The sequence below is a fragment of the Anomaloglossus baeobatrachus genome, chromosome 2, assembly GCF_048569485.1.
Source record: "Anomaloglossus baeobatrachus isolate aAnoBae1 chromosome 2, aAnoBae1.hap1, whole genome shotgun sequence".
NCBI classification, from domain to species: Eukaryota; Metazoa; Chordata; class Amphibia; order Anura; family Aromobatidae; genus Anomaloglossus; species Anomaloglossus baeobatrachus.
Window position 1 is genome coordinate 580,800,428 of NC_134354.1, and position 25,200 is coordinate 580,825,627.

The window sequence follows — 25,200 nt, forward strand, 5'->3', positions numbered from 1 at the left end:
AATCTTTTCATAATTTTTTTAGACCCTCTTTTGCAAGGCCACCAGAGACAACAAGTCTGACACATACTCAACGGCTGGAGAGGATGATACAGGAGTATCTCCAAATGAACATCGATGCCATGACTGTGCAACTGGAGCCTTGCTCCTTTTGGGCTTCAAACAGAAAAATGGCCAGAGCTCTCCAGTTACGCCTTGGAGATTTTGTCGTGTCCAGCTGCCAGCGTTGTCTCTGAACGTGTATTCAGTGCTGCTGGGTGTGTGCTGACAGATAAGCGCACGCGTCTGTCCAGTGACAATGTGGACAGACTGACGTTCATCAAAATGAACAAGTCATGGATCCAGAAGGAATTTACTACCCCTGTGTCATCCTGGGGAGAGTAAATGCTTGTGGATTTGGAATGTGCTTGATGCAAATCAAAACATCCTGTTTGCAACTAGGGCCCAAGTGCTGCCACTGATGTGGTGGGTGTCTGTGTGGCCCAATTTTTGGAAAAAAGGGAGACTCCGCTTGGAGTAACCCTTGCTTACATTGTTTTTAAAAGAAGCCAAGATGAACAAGTCATGGGTCAGCAAAGACTTTGCTACCTACCCCAGTGTCATCCTGGGGACGGCTAAGAATAGCGTATTTTTGAATGTGCTTGATGCAAATCAAAACATCCTGTTTGCAACTAGGGCCCAAGTGCTGCCACTGATGGGGTGGGTGTCTGTGTGGCCCAATTTTTGGAAAAAAGGGAGACTCCGCTTGGAGTAACCCTTGCTTGCTGTGTTTTTAAAAGAAGCCAAGATGAACAGAGCTGGGATCAGGAAAGACTTTGCTACCTACCCCGGTGTCATCCTGGGGACGGATAAGAATGGCGTATTTTTGAATGTGCTTGATGCAAATCTAGCTGTGAAGTGTACAACTGGGGCACAACTGCTGCCACTGAATGGGTGGGTGTGTGTGGGGCCCAATTTTTGGAAAAAAGGGGAGACTCCGCTTGGAGTAACCCTTGCTTACATTGTTTTTAAAAGAAGCCAAGATGAACAAGTCATGGGTCAGCAAAGACTTTGCTACCTACCCCAGTGTCATCCTGGGGACGGCTAAGAATAGCGTATTTTTGAATGTGCTTGATGCAAATCAAAACATCCTGTTTGCAACTAGGGCCCAAGTGCTGCCACTGATGGGGTGGGTGTCTGTGTGGCCCAATTTTTGGAAAAAAGGGAGACTCCGCTTGGAGTAACCCTTGCTTGCTGTGTTTTTAAAAGAAGCCAAGATGAACAGAGCTGGGATCAGGAAAGACTTTGCTACCTACCCCGGTGTCATCCTGGGGACGGATAAGAATGGCGTATTTTTGAATGTGCTTGATGCAAATCTAGCTGTGAAGTGTACAACTGGGGCACAACTGCTGCCACTGAATGGGTGGGTGTGTGTGGGGCCCAATTTTTGGAAAAAAGGGGAGACTCCGCTTGGAGTAACCCTTGCTTACATTGTTTTTAAAAGAAGCCAAGATGAACAAGTCATGGGTCAGCAAAGACTTTGCTACCTACCCCAGTGTCATCCTGGGGACGGCTAAGAATAGCGTATTTTTGAATGTGCTTGATGCAAATCAAAACATCCTGTTTGCAACTAGGGCCCAAGTGCTGCCACTGATGTGGTGGGTGTCTGTGTGGCCCAATTTTTGGAAAAAAGGGAGACTCCGCTTGGAGTAACCCTTGCTTGCTGTGTTTTTAAAAGAAGCCAAGATGAACAGAGCTGGGATCAGGAAAGACTTTGCTACCTACCCCGGTGTCATCCTGGGGACGGATAAGAATGGCGTATTTTTGAATGTGCTTGATGCAAATCTAGCTGTGAAGTGTACAACTGGGGCACAACTGCTGCCACTGAATGGGTGGGTGTGTGTGGGGCCCAATTTTTGGAAAAAAGGGGAGACTCCGCTTGGAGTAACCCTTGCTTACATTGTTTTTAAAAGAAGCCAAGATGAACAAGTCATGGGTCAGCAAAGACTTTGCTACCTACCCCAGTGTCATCCTGGGGACGGCTAAGAATAGCGTATTTTTGAATGTGCTTGATGCAAATCAAAACATCCTGTTTGCAACTAGGGCCCAAGTGCTGCCACTGATGGGGTGGGTGTCTGTGTGGCCCAATTTTTGGAAAAAAGGGAGACTCCGCTTGGAGTAACCCTTGCTTGCTGTGTTTTTAAAAGAAGCCAAGATGAACAGAGCTGGGATCAGGAAAGACTTTGCTACCTACCCCGGTGTCATCCTGGGGACGGATAAGAATGGCGTATTTTTGAATGTGCTTGATGCAAATCTAGCTGTGAAGTGTACAACTGGGGCACAACTGCTGCCACTGAATGGGTGGGTGTGTGTGGGGCCCAATTTTTGGAAAAAAGGGGAGACTCCGCTTGGAGTAACCCTTGCTTACATTGTTTTTAAAAGAAGCCAAGATGAACAAGTCATGGGTCAGCAAAGACTTTGCTACCTACCCCAGTGTCATCCTGGGGACGGCTAAGAATAGCGTATTTTTGAATGTGCTTGATGCAAATCAAAACATCCTGTTTGCAACTAGGGCCCAAGTGCTGCCACTGATGGGGTGGGTGTCTGTGTGGCCCAATTTTTGGAAAAAAGGGAGACTCCGCTTGGAGTAACCCTTGCTTGCTGTGTTTTTAAAAGAAGCCAAGATGAACAGAGCTGGGATCAGGAAAGACTTTGCTACCTACCCCGGTGTCATCCTGGGGACGGATAAGAATGGCGTATTTTTGAATGTGCTTGATGCAAATCTAGCTGTGAAGTGTACAACTGGGGCACAACTGCTGCCACTGAATGGGTGGGTGTGTGTGGGGCCCAATTTTTGGAAAAAAGGGGAGACTCCGCTTGGAGTAACCCTTGCTTACATTGTTTTTAAAAGAAGCCAAGATGAACAAGTCATGGGTCAGCAAAGACTTTGCTACCTACCCCAGTGTCATCCTGGGGACGGCTAAGAATAGCGTATTTTTGAATGTGCTTGATGCAAATCAAAACATCCTGTTTGCAACTAGGGCCCAAGTGCTGCCACTGATGGGGTGGGTGTCTGTGTGGCCCAATTTTTGGAAAAAAGGGAGACTCCGCTTGGAGTAACCCTTGCTTGCTGTGTTTTTAAAAGAAGCCAAGATGAACAGAGCTGGGATCAGGAAAGACTTTGCTACCTACCCCGGTGTCATCCTGGGGACGGATAAGAATGGCGTATTTTTGAATGTGCTTGATGCAAATCTAGCTGTGAAGTGTACAACTGGGGCACAACTGCTGCCACTGAAGGGGTGGGTGTGTGGGGCCCAATTTTTGGAAAAAAGGGAGACTCCGCTTGGAGTCACCTTGCGGTGTTTTACATGACTTTAGAAGGGCGTGCCATGCCTATATCTGTGTGTCCTCCTCTTTTTCCTTGTCCAGCTGTTTTGTTTTCGCATGAGTACATGTCCTTGTCACTTTCCCATGTGTTTGTGTTGTGTTGTGAGTTGTTTGTCACCTTTTGGACACCTTTGAGGGTGTTTTCTAGGTGTTTTACTGTGTTTGTGATTGCCTGCCATTGTTTCCTATGGGCTCGAGTTCGGTTCGTCGAACGTTCGACGAGCCGAACTCGAGCCAGACCCCCCGTTCGGCGAACCGCCTCGAGCCGAACCGGGACCGGTTCGCTCATCTCTATTCATGACTACCCTGATAGCGTCTCTTTTGCTGAGTCTAAACTCCATAGGCTCCAGCAGGGGGAATGGCTATCTGAGGAGTACTGCTCAGAATTTTGCAGTTGGGCCACAAACACCCAGTGGAATGGCTCTGCCCTTAAGAGCCTTTTCTTAGAGGGTTTGTCAGCTAAGCTCTGTGATTCTCTTGTCCAGTATGCTACTCCAAACTCATTGCAGGCTGTGATGGCTCTGGCCATCAGAGTAGACAGACACCTCAGGGAGAGATCTTCTGTGACCCTGCCTCTGGTTAATCTCCCTAGGGAGACAACCCCACAGTTGCAGATTGACAACCCCTGCTGTGTGATAGAGATTTTTGGTGTTTCCTGTTTGTCTATTTTCTGTGGGGTTACCACTCAGATCCCAGCCATATAGGGATGTGGGACAGGGGGGGTATTATATCAGGGCTGGCCAGAAACAGGGCAAGGGTGGCGGCTCAGACATCCTCACCATTAGAGGTAATTCTGGGATTATTAATAGCTAGGGCCCCCCCTAGCCTGAGGGTCAGTCAAGGAGCCCCTATCTCAGTTATCCCAACCTGTTCCATGACCTTTATCTGGCCAAATTGTCTCATGATTAACCCCTTCCTAACCAAACACAAAAACACATCAAAGAACAAATCTCATTTCCATAGGGCTGCACTGGTGTTAATTGACAAAAACCTTTTTGCAAAAAAATATTAAAAAAATTATAAATTGGCACATATAATTTTTATGTATACACAATGTTTAAAATCCAGAAGACTCTGCTTACTATCCGCTGATATCTGTTAGCACAGTAAGCCTAGACCTGTTCAATTATGAATAACCTTAAACCCTCTGGATCCTTATTGTGCATATGAAAAAAATGTCTGGAAAGGCTGTGGTTTAGAATACCATTTTTGATATTGGATTTATGTTTGTTCATCCTAATGTGAACAGATAGAGTACGTATTATAAATTACATTTGCACTGTAGCATTTACAACACCTACTTCTTGATGTACCACATTGGTAAGTTGCTTTCAAGAGTTATTTACTGCCACTGGCATGGGGATTTTTTTAGCCTCAACTGACTGGGTGCTAAAATGTTTTTAAAATTTTTATTTCTCCTATAAACCACAGTGACTTGTGGAGTATTACCTTAGATATAATCAGATCATTATTGAGGATAAGCCAATATTTATTAAGAATAATTTTTACTTTTTTGCATGACTTATAGATAATAGTTATAAAACTAAATTTAAACCTGTCACTCGATTCCCTATTCCTCAACTTAACATGTTTGGCCAGAAAATCCTCTTGCCCAAATTGTGTAACCTTCATAAAAGCACCTTGCACCAGTTTTTTTGGGATACCCTTTTTCACACAATCTTTTCCTTAGAATTTTTGAATCTTTTACAGAGGCCTCATTTGAAGTGCGTTTTTTTTCCAATCCACATGGTATATTTTTAATCCAACAGGGTATACATCCTCTTGAACATTCCAGATAGCTATTCACATCAACCTGTTTAAAATAGGTGGAAGTTTTTATGCTCCCCTCACTGTTTTTAGAAATTGACAAATCCAAAATTTCAATTGAGTTATCAGAGTAAGTGGAGGTGAATTGTAGACCTCAATAGTTGTTATTTAGTTGGGCCACAAAATCATCCGCTTCCTCTAGTGTCCCAATCTAAATAAAAACAAAATATATATGAACTATTTATAAAATTAGATGTGGCCCATTGGCAGGATGTCCTGCGCAATGTGCACTGACTCAAACAAGCTCATAAAAAGATTTGTTTAACTGGGAGCGAATCTGGTGCTCATTGTGCAGCCCCTCAACTGCCGATATGCTGCACCTTCAAAAACAAAAATGTTGTGATGAGTCTAAAACTGATACCTTCCAAGATAAATTGTTTCTGAGAATCTGGTATGGACATGTTCAAATTAAAAAAATGTTCAATAGCTCTCAACCACAAGCTGTGATCTATATTAGAATAAAGTGAATTCACATCTAGGGTGAGGAACAGGGAATTACTGGGTACAGTGAGCCCATTCAGCTCACATATGAGTTGGAAGAATCTTTAATATATGAGGATAATTGAATTTCATAGTGTTGTAGAAAAAGGTCATTGTAATGTGACAAATTTGCCATTATAATTTGAGTTCCTGATATGATGGAACGTCCCGGAGGGTTAATCAAACTTGTGTATCTTTGGGATATAATAACAGTAAGGACCTTGGTACCTTTAAATGAGTAAAAAATCCCTTTCTCGCTTATTTAATATTTGGTAACAGACAGTTTTTCTGATGAAATTCTAGTAATCTTTAAAGTAAAGAGCTGAAGGATCATCCGATAGTTGACTATATTATTTTTTGTCACTCAGAATTGTTAGCTTCTTGAATGCAAGACCCTCTGTTTAATAAAACCTCTCCCTCACCATTATGCACTCCCCAAATTATTAAATCATTTTTTGTCATAGTGACTAGACTGCCAATTTCTGCTGAATTGTAAAATTATATCTTATATTACCAGTAGAGATTGATCTCATCTCTTTGAGGACCAAACGATGAAATATATCCAAGTTGCTCCCTGTATAGTGTATGGGATACAAAGAAAAAGGACCCTTTACTTCTACATGTTTGAATTTATCCCCTTTGGGGTTTTCAGTCATAACACTCGCATTACTTATAATCATCTTAACTTCTTTTCTATTTGTAAGAAGTGTCTATTTAAAGTCATCTTTAAAGTAAAAAATATTCATGTCCAAAAATAATTGAAAATGATTAACTGGAGCAGAGGGGCAAAAAGAAAGTCACTTAATTAGGACTTCCAATTCATGTTCTGAAAGGGTGTATCCAGACAGATTGAAAATCCGTATTTTTTTCTTTTTGGGAAGGTGAGTGGTTACTTCCGAATGGGGATGAGATCTCACCAGTTATAACTCTCCTCCTCCCACCTTTTTAATCTTGATCTAATTTTCTTTTTAAGCATTTTCCTTTTTTCTGTCATGAAGCAGGTAGAAAAAAAACAAGTTGTTTTTCATCATTTGTCCCTCATTTGTGACTAAACTACCATCGTCAATGGAACTATTGATCTCTCTAGGGGAAACTTCTTGTTGTGCTTCCATGTAATCCACACTGATAATGGATGGAACAGAGCCACTTGTAAAACTGAGAAGGGATGTTAATTCATCATCAGTTATAAGGCAACAGTTGGGTCTTATAAAATGGTGTTGGTACTGATGTCTAAATAAGCTGAATGTACAGTCAAAAGGACAAGTTATCAATATGAATGTTATTAATGACATAAATAGTAGAAAAACCATTGGGTTATCGGTATTCGATTTGATGGAGAGAACCCGTAACACTTTATTATTTTGTTCAGTATCCAAGGGTTTAAAATTGGGACTTTGAATCCTAGGGGTGCTGACTTGGTCTAATTTGAATTTAGAATTTATCACAAGTTGGTGATCAGTTATTTAAAGGGTCCTAAATAGAGATGAGCGAACCAGTCGCGGTTCGGCTCAAGGTCGGTTCGCCGAACGGAGGTCCCGTTCGAGTTCGGTTCGTCGAACGTTCGACGAACCGAACTCGAACTGCATAGGAAACAATGGCAGGCAATCACAAACACATAAAAACACCTAGAAAACACCCTCAAAGGTGTCCAAAAGGTGACAAACAACTCACAACACAACACAAACACATGGGAAAGTGACAAGGACATATACTCATGCGAAAACAAAAGAGCTGGACAAGGAAAAAGAGGAGGATACACAGATATAGGCATGGCACGCCCTTCTAAAATCATGTAAAACACCGCAAGGTGACTCCAAGCGGAGTCTCCCTTTTTTCTAAAAATTGGGCCACACACACACCCACCCGTTCAGTGGCAGCAGTTGTGCCCCAGTTGTACACTTCACAGGTAGATTTGCATCAAGCACATTTAAAAATATGCCATCCTTAACCGTCCCCAGGATGACACCGGGGTAGGTAGCTAAGTCTTTGCTGAACCATGACTTGTTCATCTTGGCTCCTTTTAAAAAACACAGCAAGCAACGGTTACTCCAAGCAGAGTCTCCCTTTTTTTCCAAAAATTGTGCCCCACACACACCCACCCATTCAGTGGCAGCACTTGTGCACTAGTTGTACACTTCACAGCTAGATTTGCATCAAGCACATTCAAAAATACGCCATTCTTAACCGTCCCCAGGATGACACCAGGGTAGGTAGCAAAGTCTTTCCTGATCCCAGCTCTGTTCATCTTGGCTCCTTTTTAAAAACACTGTAAGCAAGGGTTACTCCAAGCGGAGTCTCCCTTTTTTCCAAAAATTGGTCCACACACACACCCACCCCTTCAGTGTTTTCCGTTGTGCCCCAGTTGTACACTTCATAGCTAGATTTGCATCAAGCACATTCAAAAATATGCCATTCTTAACCGTCCCCAGGATGACACCGGGCTAGGTAGCAAAGTCTTTCCTGATCCCAGCTCTGTTCATCTTAGCTCCTTTTTAAAAACACTGTAAGCAAGGGTTACTCCAAGCGGAGTCTCCCTTTTTTCCAAAAATTGGACCACACACATCCACCCCTTCAGTGTTTTCAGTTGTGCCCCAGTTGTACACTTCACAGCTAGATTTGCATCAAGCACATTCAAAAATACGCCATACTTAACCGTCCCCAGGATGACACCGGGGTAGGTAGCAAAGTATTTCCTGATCCCAGCTGTATGCATCTTGGATCATTTTTTAAAACAATGTAAGCAAAAATTACTCCAAGCGGAGTGTCCCTTTTTTCCAAAAATTGTGCCCCACACACACCCACCCATTCAGTGGCAGCACTTGTGCCCTAGTTGTACACTTCACAGCTAGATTTGCATCAAGCACATTCAAAAATACGCCATTCTTAACCGTCCCCAGGATGACACCGGGGTAGGAAGCAAAGTCTTTGCTGATCCCAGCTCTGTTCATCTTGGATCATTTTTTAAAACACTGTAAATAAGGGTTACTCCATGCAGAGTCTCCCTTTTTTCCAAAAATTGTGCCCCACAGACACCCCATCAGTGGCAGCACTTGTGCCCTAGTTGCAAACAGGATGTTTTGATTTGCATCAAGCACATTCCAAATCCACAAGCAATTGCTCTCCCCAGGATGACACCGGGGTAGTAAATTCCTTGTGGATCCATGACTTGTTCATTTTGATGAACGTTAGTCTGTCCACATTGTCACTGGACAGACGCGTGCGCTTATCTGTCAGCACACACCCAGCAGCACTGAAGACACGTTCAGAGACAACGCTGGCAGCTGGACACGACAAAATCTCCAAGGCGTAACTGGTGAACTCTGGCCATTTTTCAAGATTTAAAGCCCAAAATGAGCAAGGCTCCATTTGCAAAGTCATGGCATCGATGTTCATTTGGAGATACTCCTGTATCATCCTCTCCAGCCGTTGACTATGTGTCAGACTTGTTGTCTCTGGTGGCCTTGCAAAGGAGGGTCTAAAAAAATTATGAAAAGATTCAATAAAATTGCTGTTACCAGCACCAGATATGGTGCTACTGGTACGGGTAGACTGTTGGAGATGACGAGACCGTCTCATGTTTGTCAAGTTACAACTGGGAGATTCACTCCATGCACCTACACGGTTGTTTGGTGGAAAAGCCGAGCTAAGATCGAGTAACAGCTTCTGCTGATACTCCTGCATACGTGCATCCCTTTCTATGGCTGGAATTATGTCACAAAATTTGGACTTGTACCGGGGATCTAATAGTGTGGCAAGCCAGTAGTCATCATCACTTCTAATTTTGACAACACGAGGGTCATGTTGGAGGTAGTGCAACAAGAAGGCACTCATGTGTCTTGCGCAGCCATGCGGACCAAGTCCACGCTGTGTTTGTGGCATAGAGGTGCTAACCGTTCTTTTTTCCTCTGACATCTCCCCCCAACTTCTTTCAACTGAAATTTGACCAAGGTCTCCCTCATCCGCTGAGTCTTCCATGTCCATGGACAGTTTGTCCTCCATTTCTTCATGTTCTCCTGCACCTTCCTCAACATTTCGCCTGCTACAATGCGCCCTTGTTGATCCCTGTCCCCCATGGTCCCACGCCTGCCGTGTTGGTGATGATGAACATCTGGACCTTGGTGATGTTGTTGTCCCTTGCGCATATGAATCCTCCTGTAGTTCCTCCCATTCCTGTTGTCCCACACCCTGACTCCGAATAGTGTTTAGCGTGTGCTCCAGCATGTAAATGACTGGAATTGTCATGCTGATAATGGCATTGTCAGCGCTAAACATATTCGTCGCCATGTCAAAACTGTGCAGAAGGGTGCATAGATCCTTGATCTGAGACCACTCCATCAGGGTGATCTGCCCCACCTCTGCATCTCGTTGGCCCAGGCTATACGTCATGACGTATTGCACCAGGGCTCGGCGGTGTTGCCACAGTCGCTGTAACATGTGGAGAGTCGAATTCCAGCTTGTCGCCACATCGCATTTCAGGCGATGAACCGGCAGGCCGAAAGACTTCTGGAGCGATGCAAGTCGCTCAGCTGCGGCGGTTGAATGGCGGAAGTGAGCAGACAGTTTTCGTGCCCTGGTCTGAAGGCCATCTAGGCCGGGATAGTGTGTTAAAAATTGCTGGACAACAAGGTTCAACACGTGAGCCATACAAGGCACGTGTGTCACCTTGCCCAGGCGAAGGGCCGCACCCAGGTTTGCAGCATTGTTGCACATGGCCTTACCAGGCTGCAGGTTGAGTGGAGACAACCATTTAAACTCGGACCGCAGAGCTGACCACAACTCCTCAGCAGTGTGACTCTTATTCCCAAGACATGTCAAGCTAAAGACCGACTGATGCCATTGCGCTCTGCTGCCAGCATAGTAATGAGGGGTGCGTGATTCCTTCTGCGCAGTGAGAACGCTGGTGGCCTGACCAGGCAGGCTTGGGGCGGCGGTGGAGGACACAGATGAGGTGGAGGAGGCAGAAGCAGTGGCGGAACTTGGACAGACAGAGGATTGACACACAAGTCGTGGGGACAACAAGACTTGTGTAGGAGACCCTTCACCATCTATCACCATAGTTACCCAGTGCCCAGTCAGCGACATGTAACGTCCCTGTCCATGCTTACTGGTCCAAGTATCGGTGGTGAAATACACCCGTTCACACACAGAGTTTCTCAAGGAAGCGGTGATGTTGTGTGCAACATGCTGGTGTAGTGCGGGCACACCTTTCTTAGAGAAGTAGTGGCGACTGGGCATCTGGTACTGGGGCACAGCGACAGACATAAGGTCTCTAAAATCCTGTGTGTCCTCCAGGCGGAAAGGCAGCATTTTGGTAGCCAAGAGCTTACAGAGGGATAAAGTCAACCTCTTAGCTTTGTCATGGGTCGCAGGAAATGGCCTTTTATTTGTCCACATCTGAGGGACAGAGATCTGACTGATGTGTGTAGATGGTGTTGAGTAGGGTGTCCCTGGAAAAATGCAGCTTTGTGAGGAAAGTGCAGGCGTAGACATGATGTTGCCTTCATCCAACGTTGGTGCTATCGATGTCTGAGAGAGCTGTACAAACGCACTTGTTTCCCCTTCCAAACCAACTGACGACCTACCAAGCAAACTGCCTGTTGCGGTTACAGTGGTGGAAGTTGTGTGTGGAAAACCAGGTGTGACAGCTGTCCCCACAGTCCTAGAAGATGAAGAGCGCACGGATGCACTGGAAGGGGCAGGCCGTGGATGGTTCGCTCCGCTAGGCCGCATTGCAGCACGGTGAGCTTCCCACTGGGACCTATGATATTTATTCATGTGACGATTCATGGAAGAAGTTGTCAAACTGCTGAGGTTTTGCCCTCTACTAATAGAATCACGACAAATTTTACACATCACATAATTTGGGCGATCTTTTTCTATGTCAAAAAAGGACCAGGCTAGGCAAGGCTTAGAGGGCATGCGACCTGCTGAGCCCCCCCCGACTAGTGCTCAGAGGCAGAGTGGTGGCTGATGATGCAGTTGTAGATGTGCTACCAGTGCTCCGACTCTGTCCAGGAAGGCGCAAGGTAACTTTGACGTCGGTTGCATCCTCCTCCACCGCCTCTGTTGACCTCCTCGAGTGCCTGACTGTGGGTTGACAGTAGGTGGGATCTAGAACTTCCTCATCAATTGTTGTGTTTGCACTCCCCTCACCCTCAGACCGAGCCTCTTCTTGCCCTGACCGAATATTTAAGTTGTCATCCCAATCTGGTATCTGCGTCTCATCGTCATCAGTATGTTCCTCATTGTCTATAACCACAGGTGTTACAGTTTGTGACAAAGGGTCAACATTATGCTCAGAAACGTGGTCCTCACGGCCTGAATCAGAGTCACAAAGGTTCTGGGCATCACTGCAGACCATTTCCTAGTCTGTAATCACTGTAGCTGGGGAGCAGACCTCTGATTCCCAGGCTATAGTGTGACTGAACAGCTCTGCAGACTCAGCCATCTCAGTTCCACCATACTGTGCAGGGCGGATGGAGACTTCAGAGCTGGGAGAAAGCAAGTTTGATTGGGATGACAACTCAGAGGACTGGTGTTTTTTGTATGCGGTAGTTGGTGGCTGAGAGGGCACTTGTTGGACCACTTGAGATCCATTCAAGCATTTTCCTTTTTTGGCCATCATCTACCTTTGTTCCTTTTGTTTGTGTTCGTAAAAAAGGGAACACATCGGATTGTCCACGGTAAGTAGTAGACATCTTACTTTTGCTGGTAGATGGTCTATCTTCAGCAGATGTTAATGGAGCTTTGCCACCTTCCCCACGGACAAACCCTTTTTTTCCTTTTCCACCACGCCTCTTCCCCTTTCCACCAGCATCTGTCATTTTGCCACTCATGTTGATTGCGACAAGATTGTGCACTGAAAATGTGGTAGTAAAAATTGAGAGGTGGTGTAGATTGCAGCGGTAGTCTAGCTTTATTAATAGCAGAATAATAAAGAATAAATATCCCTGACAATGCAACTACGGCCCTTAAACTGGCAGCATAAATTGCTAGTATAATGGCTTAGTCTCAATGAGTTGGAGTGTGCAATGCAGGCAGACGTGCTGCAAATATCTTTGCACTAGTGGGACTATACAGAAGTGCAATAGCCACGTTTAGGATGCCACTAAGTTCACTCAGTGTTTGCTAGTATAAGGGCTTAGTTATAATGAGTTTGAGTGTGCAATGCAGGCAGACGTGCTGCAAATATCTTTGCACTAGTGGGACTATACAGAAGTCCAATAGCCACGTTTAGGATGCCACTAAGTTCACTCAGTGTTTGCTAGTATAATGGCTTAGTTATAATGATTTTGAGTGAGCAATGCAGGCAGACGTGCTGCAAATTTCTTTGCACTAGTGGGACTATACAGAAGTCCAATAGCCACGTTTAGGATGCCACTAATTTCACTCAGTGTTTGCTAGTATAATGGCTTAGTTATAATGATTTTGAGTGTGCAATGCAGGCAGACGTGCTGCAAATTTCTTTGCACTAGTGGGACTATACAGAAGTCCAATAGCCACGTTTAGGATGCCACTAATTTCACTCAGTATTTGCTAGTATAATGGCTTGGTTATAATGAGTTTGAGTGTGCAATGCAGGCAGACATGCTGCAAATATCTTTGCACTAGTGGGACTATACAGAAGTCCAATAGCCACGTTTAGGATGCCACTAAGTTCACTCATTGTTTGCTAGTATAATGGCTTAGTTATAATGAGTTGGAGTGTGCAAAGGGCAGGAGGGTACAGTGGCAGGGTTGTGGGTCTCTGGGTAGAGGAAAGGAAGCCTGCCTTTCTATCCCTCCTAATGGGGAAATGCAGTGAGGAAATCCCTGACCTTAGCTACACAGACGCTGTCATCTTGTGTAGCTGTTAAACTCTGTTTTCACAGACCTGTCATCTATGGCTCTGACCCTGCCGGTATGAGCCCTTAAAAGGACTGATAGAAAGTGATATCCCTAAGCTGTCCAGCGCTGTGTATGGAGCGTACACAGCAGTATCGGCGATAGGAGCTGCGCCAGTGATGTCTGACACCAAGGACGCAGAAGGCAGATAATGGCGTGCTGGAGGAATATGTCCGGTTTTATAATGCAGGGACATGTGACTTGGACATCCTATCACAAATGCCGTTGCTTCTCTGGCTAAAAGTCCACTTAGCTGTGTGTGTGTCTGGGATTGGCTGACATGCTGGCCCGCCCCACTACACGCGCGCGCTTAGGGATCCCTGTCCCCCGATCGCCATTATACATACAGCAGTGATCTGAATGCGCTGTTCCCGCACACTATACACTGAAATGTGATAATAGTGTGAGTCACAGAGTGACTTACACTATTACAGCGGAAAGCCAGCTAGGAATTAGCTGTTTTTTTTGCTGCTAGAACCGTTCTCGAACGTATCTAGAACTATCGAGCTTTAGCAAAAAAGCTCGAGTTCTAGTTCGATCTAGAACAGCCCCCAAAATCACTCGAGCCGCGAACTGGAGAACCTCGAACCGCGAACCGCGCTCAACTCTAGTCCTAAATGTGAGTTACATTGTTATTGGTACATAAGCCAGTTTCTCATTTAAGGTATGTGTATTATAGATTACCTCGATATTAACGGATATATTGATTAATTTATACAGCTTAACAGTTACTAAAGCACATCAGGTGACTTAGGAACACCATTTTCTTTTGCGGATTGGTACAGGATTGGTAATTTCACTCATTATTTAACATATTCTTTATACTGCATTAGTGACATTAATACTCACCCAACAGTCGGTGCAGAGCAGACTGGTCGGATGGGAGTCTCTGTTCTCCGGGTCCGCGCCTCCTCTTTCGGCCAACTTTGTCCTCGTTCTTCTGAAGCTAGTGTGGATGACACGTTCTAAGTCATCTACACTAGCCGACATTGAGGTGCTGCACAGGCACGCTTTGATCTGCCCTGAGAAGGGCAGATCAAAGTATTGTAGTGCGCCTGCGTGGAACCTCAATGTCAGTTAGTGTAGATGACATAGAACATGTCATCTAAACTAGCTTCAGAAGAAGGACAAAGATGGCTGAAAGACGATGAGCGGACCCGGAGAACGGAGACCCCCATCCAACCAGTCTGCTCTGCACCAACTGTTAGGTTCCCTTTAAATATAACTTAAATACTTTGTGTATTATTCAAATATTAGTTTGAAAAAATAATTAACAGAAAACAATTATCCAGCAAAATGAATTGAGACTGGCACACATTTTTTATTTTTTTGCAGTGTTTTTAGGCCTGTTAGTTAATTAGTTAGAAGTTTCTATAGTTACTGAAGTATAATGCTAAACATTTCATATGTTGTTACATTATTATTGACAAATACATGCAAACACTGAATATTTAAAGTTTTTACCCTTCTTTTCCAAGGCTTCTGCAATCTGCCCTGGCGTGCTAGTTATACATTTTGGGCCAAATCCTAAACGATTTGATGCCCATTGTTTCTTTTTCAGTGCTTAGAGTTTAACAATAATTATGTGTTTTGTTTGAAGATTGACCACAGATTTTCAATATTAATAAGTTTAGGAAATTTCCTGGTTATGAACCCAAAATTTCAATGTTTTGTTCACCAAGCCAATTAGTTTTGTCTTGGGACGTAATGGTTGGGAGAAGTTACTATTGAAGGATATTTTGATATTATTCTTTATTTATGACATGTTCTTAGGCAAAATTGTGCATGATTCCACTCCCTTGGAGGAAAAGATTGCTAATGACTATCTAAAACACAGTGTCTTTTTACATTTTTTCAACACTTACAACTCTAATCTCGGCAGTTTTTCACTTTAGCCAATACAATATATTCCAGTCATACAGGATCAGCCATTTAAAACCATTTCCAATAACTACTGAAACAAAAGATGTATTGCATCTTCAAAATTAATTAATGGTCCTCTCAGTCTAAGTGAAAAGAAACTGGATAGATTCCTATAGGAAAAAAGAAGGAAACGGTGCTTTAAGGGTTTAGAAGTTCCTAAATAATTGGGAGTGCTCAAATTAAATTAACTCACCTTGTGGAGACATAAACAGGCAAGTTGTAAATAGAGTTGAGCGTGGTTCGTGGTTCTCCAGTTCGCGGTTCGAGTGATTTTGGGGGCTGTTCTAGATCGAACTAGAACTCGAGCTTTTTGCTAACGCTCGATAGTTCTAGTTACGTTCGAGAACGGTTCTAGGAGCAAAAAGCCTAGCTAATTACTAGCCGGCTTTCCGCTGTAATAGTGTAAGTCACTCTGTGACTCACACTATTATGAAATTTCAGCGTATAGTGTGCGGGAACAGCGCATTCAGATCACTGCTGCTGGGATAATGGCAATTGCCATTTTTTTTTCCTTGTCTTCCTTCCCTAAGCGCGCATGTGTATTAGGGCGGGCCAGCATGTCAGCCAATCCCAGACACACACACAGCTAAGTGGACTTTTAGCCAGAGAAGCAACGGCATGTGTGATAGGATGTCCATGTCACATGTCCCTGCATTATAAAAACGGGTATCTGCCCGTCCGGACGCCATTATCTGCCTTCTGCGTCCGGATGTCAGTCACCGCTGGCACAGCTCCTGTCACCGATACTGCTGTGTACGCTCTACACACAGCGCTATACAGAATAGGGATAGAAGTTTCTATTAGCCCTTGAAAGGGCTAATAACAGCAGGCTCAAAGCCACAGTCAGATCCGTGGAAACAGATTTTAACAGCTACAGAAGATAACAGCGTCTGTGTAGCTAAGCTCAGGGACTTCCTCGCTACATTTCCCCATTAGGAGGGATAGAAAAAGAGGCTTCCTTTCCTCTACCCAGACCTACAACCCTGCCACTGTACCCTCTTGCCCTTTGCACACTCAAACTCATTGTTACTAAGCCATTATACTAGCAAACACTAAGTAAACTTAGTGGCATCCTAAAAGTGGCTGTTGGACTTCCATTAGTGTCCCATTAGTGCAAATCTATTTGCAGAACCTCTGCATTGCACACTCATACTCATTGTTACTAAGCCATTCTAATAGCAAACTATGCTGCCAGTTTAAGGGCCGTAGTTGCATTGTCAGGGAAAGTTATTGTTGTTTATTCTGCTTTTAATAAAGATAGACCACCGCTGCAATCTACACCACCTCTCAATTTTTACTACCACATTTTAAGTGCACAATCTTGTCGCAATCAAAATGAGTGGCAAAATGACAGATGCTGGTGGAAAGGGGCAGAGGCGTGGTGGAAAAGGAAAAAAAGGGTTTGTCCATGGGGAAGGTGGCAAAGCTCCATTAACATCTGCTGAAGATAGACCATCTTCCAGCAAAAGTAAGATGTCTATTACTTACCGTGGACAATCCGATGTGCTCCCTTTTTTACGGACACGAACAACTGGAACAAAGATAGATGATGGCCAAAAAACGAAAATGCTTGAATGGATCTCAAGTTGTCCAATAAGTGCCCTCTCTGCCACCAACTACCGCATTCAAAAAACACCAGTCCTCTGAGTTGTCATGCCAATCAAACTTGCTTTCTCCCAGCTCTGAAGTCTCCATCCGCCCTGCACAGTATGGTGGAACTGAGATGGCTGAGTCTGCAGAGCTGTACAGTCACACTATAGCCTGGGAATCAGAGGTCTGCTCCCAAGCTACAGTGAGTACAGACCAGGAAATGGTCTGCAGTGATGCCCAGAACCTTTGTGACTCTGATTCAGGCCGTGAGGACCAAGTTTCTGAGCATAATGTTAACCCTTTGTCACAAACTGTTAACACCTGTTATAGACAATGAGGAACATACTGATGACGATGAGACGCAGATACCAGATTGGGATGACAACTTAAATATTCGGTCAGGGCAAGAAGAGGCTCGGTCTGAGGGTGAGGTGAGTGCAAACACAACAATTGATGAGGAAGTTCTAGAGCCCACCTACTGTCAACCCACAGTCAGGCACTCGAGGAGGTCAACAGAGGCGGTGGAGGAGGATGCAACTGACGACGAAGTTACCTTGCGCCTTCCTGGACAGAGTCGGAGTACTGGTAGCACGTCTACAACTGCAATCTCAGCCCCCACTGTGCCTCTGAGCACTAGTTGGGGTGGATCAGCAGGTCGCATGCCCTCTAAGCCTTGCCTAGCCTGGTCCTTTTTTGACATAGCAAAAGATTGCCCAAATTATGTGATCTGTAAAATTTGTCGTGATTCTGTTAGTAGAGGGCAAAACCTCAGCAGTTTGACAACTTCTTCCATGAATCGTCACATGAATATATATCATATGTCCCAGTGGGAAGCTCACCGTGCTGCAATGCCACCTAGCGGAGCGAACCATCCACCGCCTGCCCCTTCCAGTGCATCCTCGCACTCTTCATCTTCTAGGACTGTGGGGACAGCTGTCACATCTGGTTTTCCATGCACAACTTTCACCACTGTAACCGCAACAGGCAGTTTGCTTGGTAGGTCGTCAGTTGGCTTGCCACTGCTTCTGCCACTGCTTCTGCCTCCTCCACCTCGTCTGGGTCCTCCACCACCGCCCCAAGCCTGCCTGGTCAGGACACCAGTGTTGTAACTGCACAGAAGAAATCAAGCACCCCTCATTACTATGCTGGCAGCAGAGCGCAACAGCATCAGGCGGTCTTTAGCTTGACATGTCTTGGAGGGTGTTTTCTAGGTGTTTTTATGTGTTTGTGATTGCCTCCCATTGTTTCCTAGGCGGTTCGAGTGGTTCGCCGAACCGAACTCGAACGAGACCTCCGTTCGGCGAACCGAACTCGAGCCGAACCACGGCCCGTTCGCTCATCTTTAGTTGTGAATATACAAACCAACCAAACCGGAGGCTACTGAACTGATCCACTGAATAGGAGTCCTCTACTAAGCTCCGAACTGGAGAATATGCAGAGAATGGTCAGTATGCGCCAGTTGTGTTGGGACGGTTGATGCAAATCAAAATGAATACACTTGTTCTGGCGGTTTAGTTTTTATTGTTATTAATAAAAAATAACTTTGTTGTTTAATTAAAAATATTTGAAAAATCTGTACAATGCTTTTGTTGCCTTTATCAGGTACATTCTGGTGGGTATGATACAAGTGATATATAAATACATTTATTCTCTTCACCATCCACCAATGCGAGTGGTAGGGAACTAATTAGAAAATTATTTCCCCTGATGCGGATTTCATTCATTGAGGATTAAATCATATCCAATGACTGCTCATGTAAAACAAATACTGTCCCTCATTTATATGTCTTGGATGAGCCAACTACTTGAGAGATAAAATAAAATATAAATATATATATACATATATATATATACACATATATATATATATATATATATATATATATATGTATATATACCAGCAACAGCATTCTATAGAATACCTACGCAATGTATAGAATGCCGGAAATGGGTCGTCAAAGTATGAAATACAGTTAGGTCCAGAAATATTTGGACAGTGACACAAGTTTTGTTATTTTAGCTGTTTACAAAAACATGTTCAGAAATACAATTATATATATAATATGGGCTGAAAGTGCACACTCCCAGCTGCAATATGAGAGTTTTCACATCCAAATCGGAGAAAGGGTTTAGGAATCATAGCTCTGTAATGTATAGCCTCCTCTTTTTCAAGGGACCAAAAGTAATTGGACAAGGGACTCTAAGGGCTGCAATTAACTCTGAAGGCGTCTCCCTCGTTAACATGTAATCAATGAAGTAGTTAAAAGGTCTGGGGTTGATTACAGGTGTGTGGTTTTGCATTTGGAAGCTGTTGCTGTGACCAGACAACATGCGGTCTAAGGAACTCTCAATTGAGGTGAAGCAGAACATCCTGAGGCTGAAAAAAAAAGAAAAAATCCATCAGAGAGATAGCAGACATGCTTGGAGTAGCAAAATCAACAGTCGGGTACATTCTGAGAAAAAGGAATTGACTGGTGAGCTTGGGAACTCAAAAAGGCCTGGGCGTCCACGGATGACAACAGTGGTGGATGATCGCCGCATACTTTCTTTGGTGAAGAAGAACCCGTTCACAACATCAACTGAAGTCCAGAACACTCTCAGTGAAGTAGGTGTATCTGTCTCTAAGTCAACTGTAAAGAGAAGACTCCATGAAAGTAAATACAAAGGGTTCACATCTAGATGCAAACCATTCATCAATTCCAAAAATAGACAGGCCAGAGTTAAATTTGCTGAAAAACACCTCATGAAGCCAGCTCAGTTCTGGAAAAGTATTCTATGGACAGATGAGACAAAGATCAACCTGTACCAGAATGATGGGAAGAAAAACGTTTGGAGAAGAAAGGGAACGGCACATGATCCAAGGCACACCACATCCTCTGTAAAACATGGTGGAGGCAACGTGATGGCATGGGCATGCATGGCTTTCAATGGCACTGGGTCACTTGTGTTTATTGATGACATAACAGCAGACAAGAGTAGCCGGATGAATTCTGAAGTGTACCGGGATATACTTTCAGCCCAGATTCAGCCAAATGCCGCAAAGTTGATCGGACGGCGCTTCATAGTACAGATGGACAATGACCCCAAGCATACAGCCAAAACTACCCAGGAATTCATGAGTGCAAAAAAGTGGAACATTCTGCAATGGCCAAGTCAATCACCAGATCTTAACCCAATTGAGCATGCATTTCACTTGCTCAAATCCAGACTTAAGACGGAAAGACCCACAAACAAGCAAGACCTGAAGGCTGCGGCTGTAAAGGCCTGGCAAAGCATTAAGAAGGAGGAAACCCAGCGTTTGGTGATGTCCATGGGTTCCAGACTTAAGGCAGTGATTGCCTCCAAAGGATTCGCAACAAAATATTGAAAATAAAAATATTTTGTTTGGGTTTGGTTTATTTGTCCAATTACTTTTGACCTCCTAAAATGTGGAGTGTTTGTAAAGAAATGTGTACAATTCCTACAATTTCTATCAGATATTTTTGTTCAAACCTTCAAATTAAACGTTACAATCTGCACTTGAATTCTGTTGTAGAGGTTTAATTTCAAATCCAATGTGGTGGCATGCAGAGCCCAACTCGCGAAAATTGTGTCACTGTCCAAATATTTCTGGACCTAACTGTACATCAAATGTTCATACATTTCCTAGTCATTCTATAGAATACCTAAATGACAAACAGGCGGAGTGTAGAGTACTACAGGGGTGGTTTTTCCAAAAGTAGGTGGACAGAGCAGGCAGCTGCAGATCTGTGAAACTGGCTCAGTTGCTCTTAGCATTAAAATAGCATTCTAACCTCCCATGCTGCAAAAAATAGTCAGGAATGACACTTCAGATTCCTTTTTTCCCCCAGCAAAGATATCCTGTTCATTTTGCATTTCTTCCTTGATGTTTTTGACTGTTTGTTACTAAAAACTAATATTCAGGAATGACACTTCTGTTTCTTTGTGTTTTTCTCAGTAAAGATATACTGTTTAGAGTTGAGCGCGGTTCGCGGTTCGAGGTTCTCCTGTTCGCGGCTCAAGTGATTTTGGGGGCTGTTCTAGATTGAACTAGAACTCGAGCTTTTTGCTAAAGCTCGATAGTTCTAGATACGTTCGAGAACAGTTCTAGCAGCAAAAAGACAAGCTAATTACTAGCTGGCTTTCCGCTGTAATAGTGTAAGTCACTCTGTGACTCACACTATTATGAAATTTCAGTGTATAGTGTGCGGGAACAGCGCATTCAGATCACTGCTGTTTGGATAATGGCGATCGCCATTTCTTTTTTTTTTTCCTTGTCTTCCTTCCCTAAGCGCGCGCGTGTAGTGGGGCGGGCCAGCATGTCAGCCAATCCCAGACACACACACAGCTAAGTGGACTTTTAGCCAGAGAAGCAATGGCATGTGTGATCGGATGTCGATGTCACATGTCCATGCATTATAAATACGGACATTTTCCTCCAGCACGCCATTATCTGCCTTCTGCGTCTTGGTGTCAGTCACCGCTGGCGTAGCTCCTGTCTCCGATACTGCTGTGTACGTTCTATACACAGCGCTATACAGAATAGGGATAGACGTTTCTATTAGTCCTTTTAAGGGCTAATACCGGCAGGGTCAGAGCCATAGGTGACAGTCAGGTCCGTGAAAACAGATTTTAACAGCTACACAAGATGACAGCATCTGTGTAGCTAAGGTCAGGGATTTCCTCGCTGCATTTCCCCATTAGGAGGGATAGAAAGGCAGGCTTCCTTTCCTCTACACAGACCCACAACCCTGCTACTGTACCCTCCTGCCCTTTGCACACTCAAACTCATTGTTACTAAGCCATTATACTAGCAAACACTAAGTAAACTTAGTGGCATCCTAAAAGTGGCTGTTGGACTTCCATTAGTGTCCCACTGGTGCAAATCTATGTGCAGCTCCTCTGCATTGCACACTCAAACTCATTGTTACTAAGCTATTATAATAGCAAAAAATGCTGCAACTTAGTGGCATTCAAAAAGTGGCTAATGTACTCCATTTGTGCCCCACAGGTGCCAAGCTATTTACAGCACCTCTGCATTACACCCTCCTGCTCTGTTTTTAAAAGCTATAATAGCAAAAAATGCTGCCATTTAGTGGCATCCTAAAAGTGGCTGTTGGACTTCCATTAGTGTCCCACTGGTGCAAAGCTATTTGCAGCACCACTGCATTACACCCTCCTGCTCTGTTTTTCAAAGCTATAATAATAGCAAAAAATGCTGCAACTTAGTGGCATCCTAAAATTGGCTGTTGTACTCCATTAGTGCCCCACAGGTGCCAAGCTATTTACAGCATTTCATCATTAGGAGGAATAAAAAGTGAGGCTTCTTTTACTGTTCTGGTACCCACAGAACACGGCCACTGTACCCACCTGCCCACTTTTGCCATGCTATTTTATTTGCCCAAAGAGCTGACTCTTTTTCTACCATCAAATAAAATTGTCTGGAATACTAAGTTATTGTTCCTTTGCTGCCAAGCAAGGTGCAACACCTGTGCATTCTTCACTCCTTTCCATTTGTGGAACGTAATTATTAACTGCAGGTAGTCCAGCCAATCTGTGACGAAGGTGCAGGCATGGATATAATGTTTCCTTCATCCAATGGTGGTTCTCTCGATGTCTGACAGCTCAACAAAAACATCTGTTTGCACTTACAAAACAAGTGACGACCTGCCAATCACACTCCCGCTTACGAGTAATGGGGTGGAAGTTCAGTGTGAAAAAGCATGTGTGACTGCTGTCCCCACAGTCACAGAGGATGAAGAGCATGCAGATGCACGTGATGGGGCAGGCGGTGGTTGCACAGCCCCGCTAGGCCGCATTGTAGCACAGTGAAATTCTCATTGCGACTTATGCTTCATTTTAAGTCTTGTATTTGGTGTGATCCCCAGTATGCAGCAAAACTACGCAACATGAAAAGCACTGTATGTAGTTGGGTTCATAAATGATTGTTTCACTTTCTGAAAACAAACAATAAGAACCATGCATTAAATTGAAATAATAGAACAATCTATTCAGTTGCCTACTGCTTGGTAAGCCCTCTGCGTAGCAGCAGTAATTGTGTGTTTGTGTGTGTGTGTGTATGTGTATGCGCGCGCGAAGACAACTTACTAGTGGTGCATCACAAGAGCTTCCCAGTTATCTACCTAAACATAGACAAAACACATCACCCACCCTGAATACCCTTGTTAGCTGAAGCCTCACAGATAAGGCAGATGATAACAGTGTGAATACAAACCACACAGCTCTGCAACACAGTCATGCAAATCTTGTAAAGCAACATTCAATGCAAACATGTGTTGCTGTCCCTCTATGATTTAAACTGTACGTGACAATTTGACAGTGCAGAGGCAGCAAGTGTGATTGTCTATATAGTCGTCCTACCCAGAACAGATATGTGTTTTCATAATAAAACAAAGTGTTGTGTGCACGCATTACTGTCTGGGCACAGCCTACCGTACCCGGGTAATGTGATGTCCAGTTGCCATAAATACAGACTTTACGCTCCTATCATGGTTAACAGTATAGACAGCACCGGAAGAATGTTGGTCTGTGGCACAGGATGTTGCTAACTGGCATTACGGTACTCCTCACCAAACTCCACAATGACTCCCCTCACAATTGAACGAAGTGTTTCCGCAGTTGCTCCTTCCTGTGTGCCGATTTACCCCAGCCGCAGCCTAACTCCAGTGTTTCGCCAACTGAGCATGCTCTGCCTGACTGTGTCATTCCTCAGGCAAAGTATTAATTTTGGGCTACAGCGCATGCTCGTTTGGACTGTGCCTGAGTCATTCTGCGACCTGCGGCTCAACACACTTACACAGGGCCCTGGTGCTTGACTCACTCTCGGGAGGCTACTAAAACTAACTGCACCCAACATCAGCCCCAGGTGTCCCCTTACACTGCAGTGGCGGTCCCCACTGACTGCAATACTGAGAGTGGCATCACGAAAATACATATAAAGAAGCAACCTAAGTGTGACCAGACTCTTCCTCCACGTGGAGTCCCTGAAGGAAATGCACCAACACAACACCTGTGGGGCTTCACACTGACTGAGAAAAACCTCTTTGCACAGGTACTTGCACTCCGTGCCGGGTCTAAGTCCTGTGTTGTGCCTAGACAGCATGCTGAAGTGGATAGTCTATTTTTCAGAAACTGTATTTCATGCTACTGAGCATGCTCAGGCACTTACTGAATCAGAGGCTAGGTCGGGTAATGAACTCTTTGGCCCTGCCCCTGATGTGGGGAGCCTATATGGACCACAGGGAATCAGGTGTCCTGACAATTTGGCCAGGCTACTCCCAACAGGCTTGCAGAGGGCCGCCCCTATGACATGTCACCTCATTGTTGTTGGTCAGATGATGACTGTTGAGGTGTTTTGGTTGTGGCAGCCATGAGGTCATCATTCAAGTGGCGGTTCAAAATAGGACGCTGGTTATGCCACTCATGACGTGTCACTCTACTTTTGTCTCCAGGAGGTGCATTGTGGTCCACCCTAATTTGGGACGGACACAGGTTATAAAAGGGGCTGGAGCCAAGAAGAAGGTGCCCAGTCTTCTATTATGCTCCGAAAGAGCACACATCCATGTATTGAACCCATTGCGGCTTTAGGCCAGAGGTAGGCAAGGATAGGTCATCGATGCAGGCAGCCACCACAGTTGATAACGCAGAACGTTTAAGAACAGCTCCTGTCCTACCAGTCCTGCTAGTGCAGCCCAGTGGCATAAACAGGCCTGCTGCTGCTGATGTGCCTGCTGTCCACAGGTGTGTCCCCTACGCACACGGACTGCGTAACCAATGGCCCCTGTGTTGTTAACAGGGAGTTCCGGGGCTGGGTGGTCGTGTGGACCCTGTCACGCTAACAGGGCTCCAAGTCTAAAGATCCGAGTTGCGTCTAACTCGGTTCAGGCTACTATGTGTTTGAGTTTCAACCTGCTCTGTATCGTCCACCTAACATTCCAGTTGCCAACCTCTCCTTTTCCATCTATGAGCACAGTGGACTCCGAATGGCGATTGGGATATTTACCTTTCTCTTTCTTTTCTTCTTAATATTTTTGATATAGCGGTAACATAGTATGTACCACCTTATCCAAATCTGCCAGTCCCACCATACCAGATGTTGTTTCTTCAGCAAAT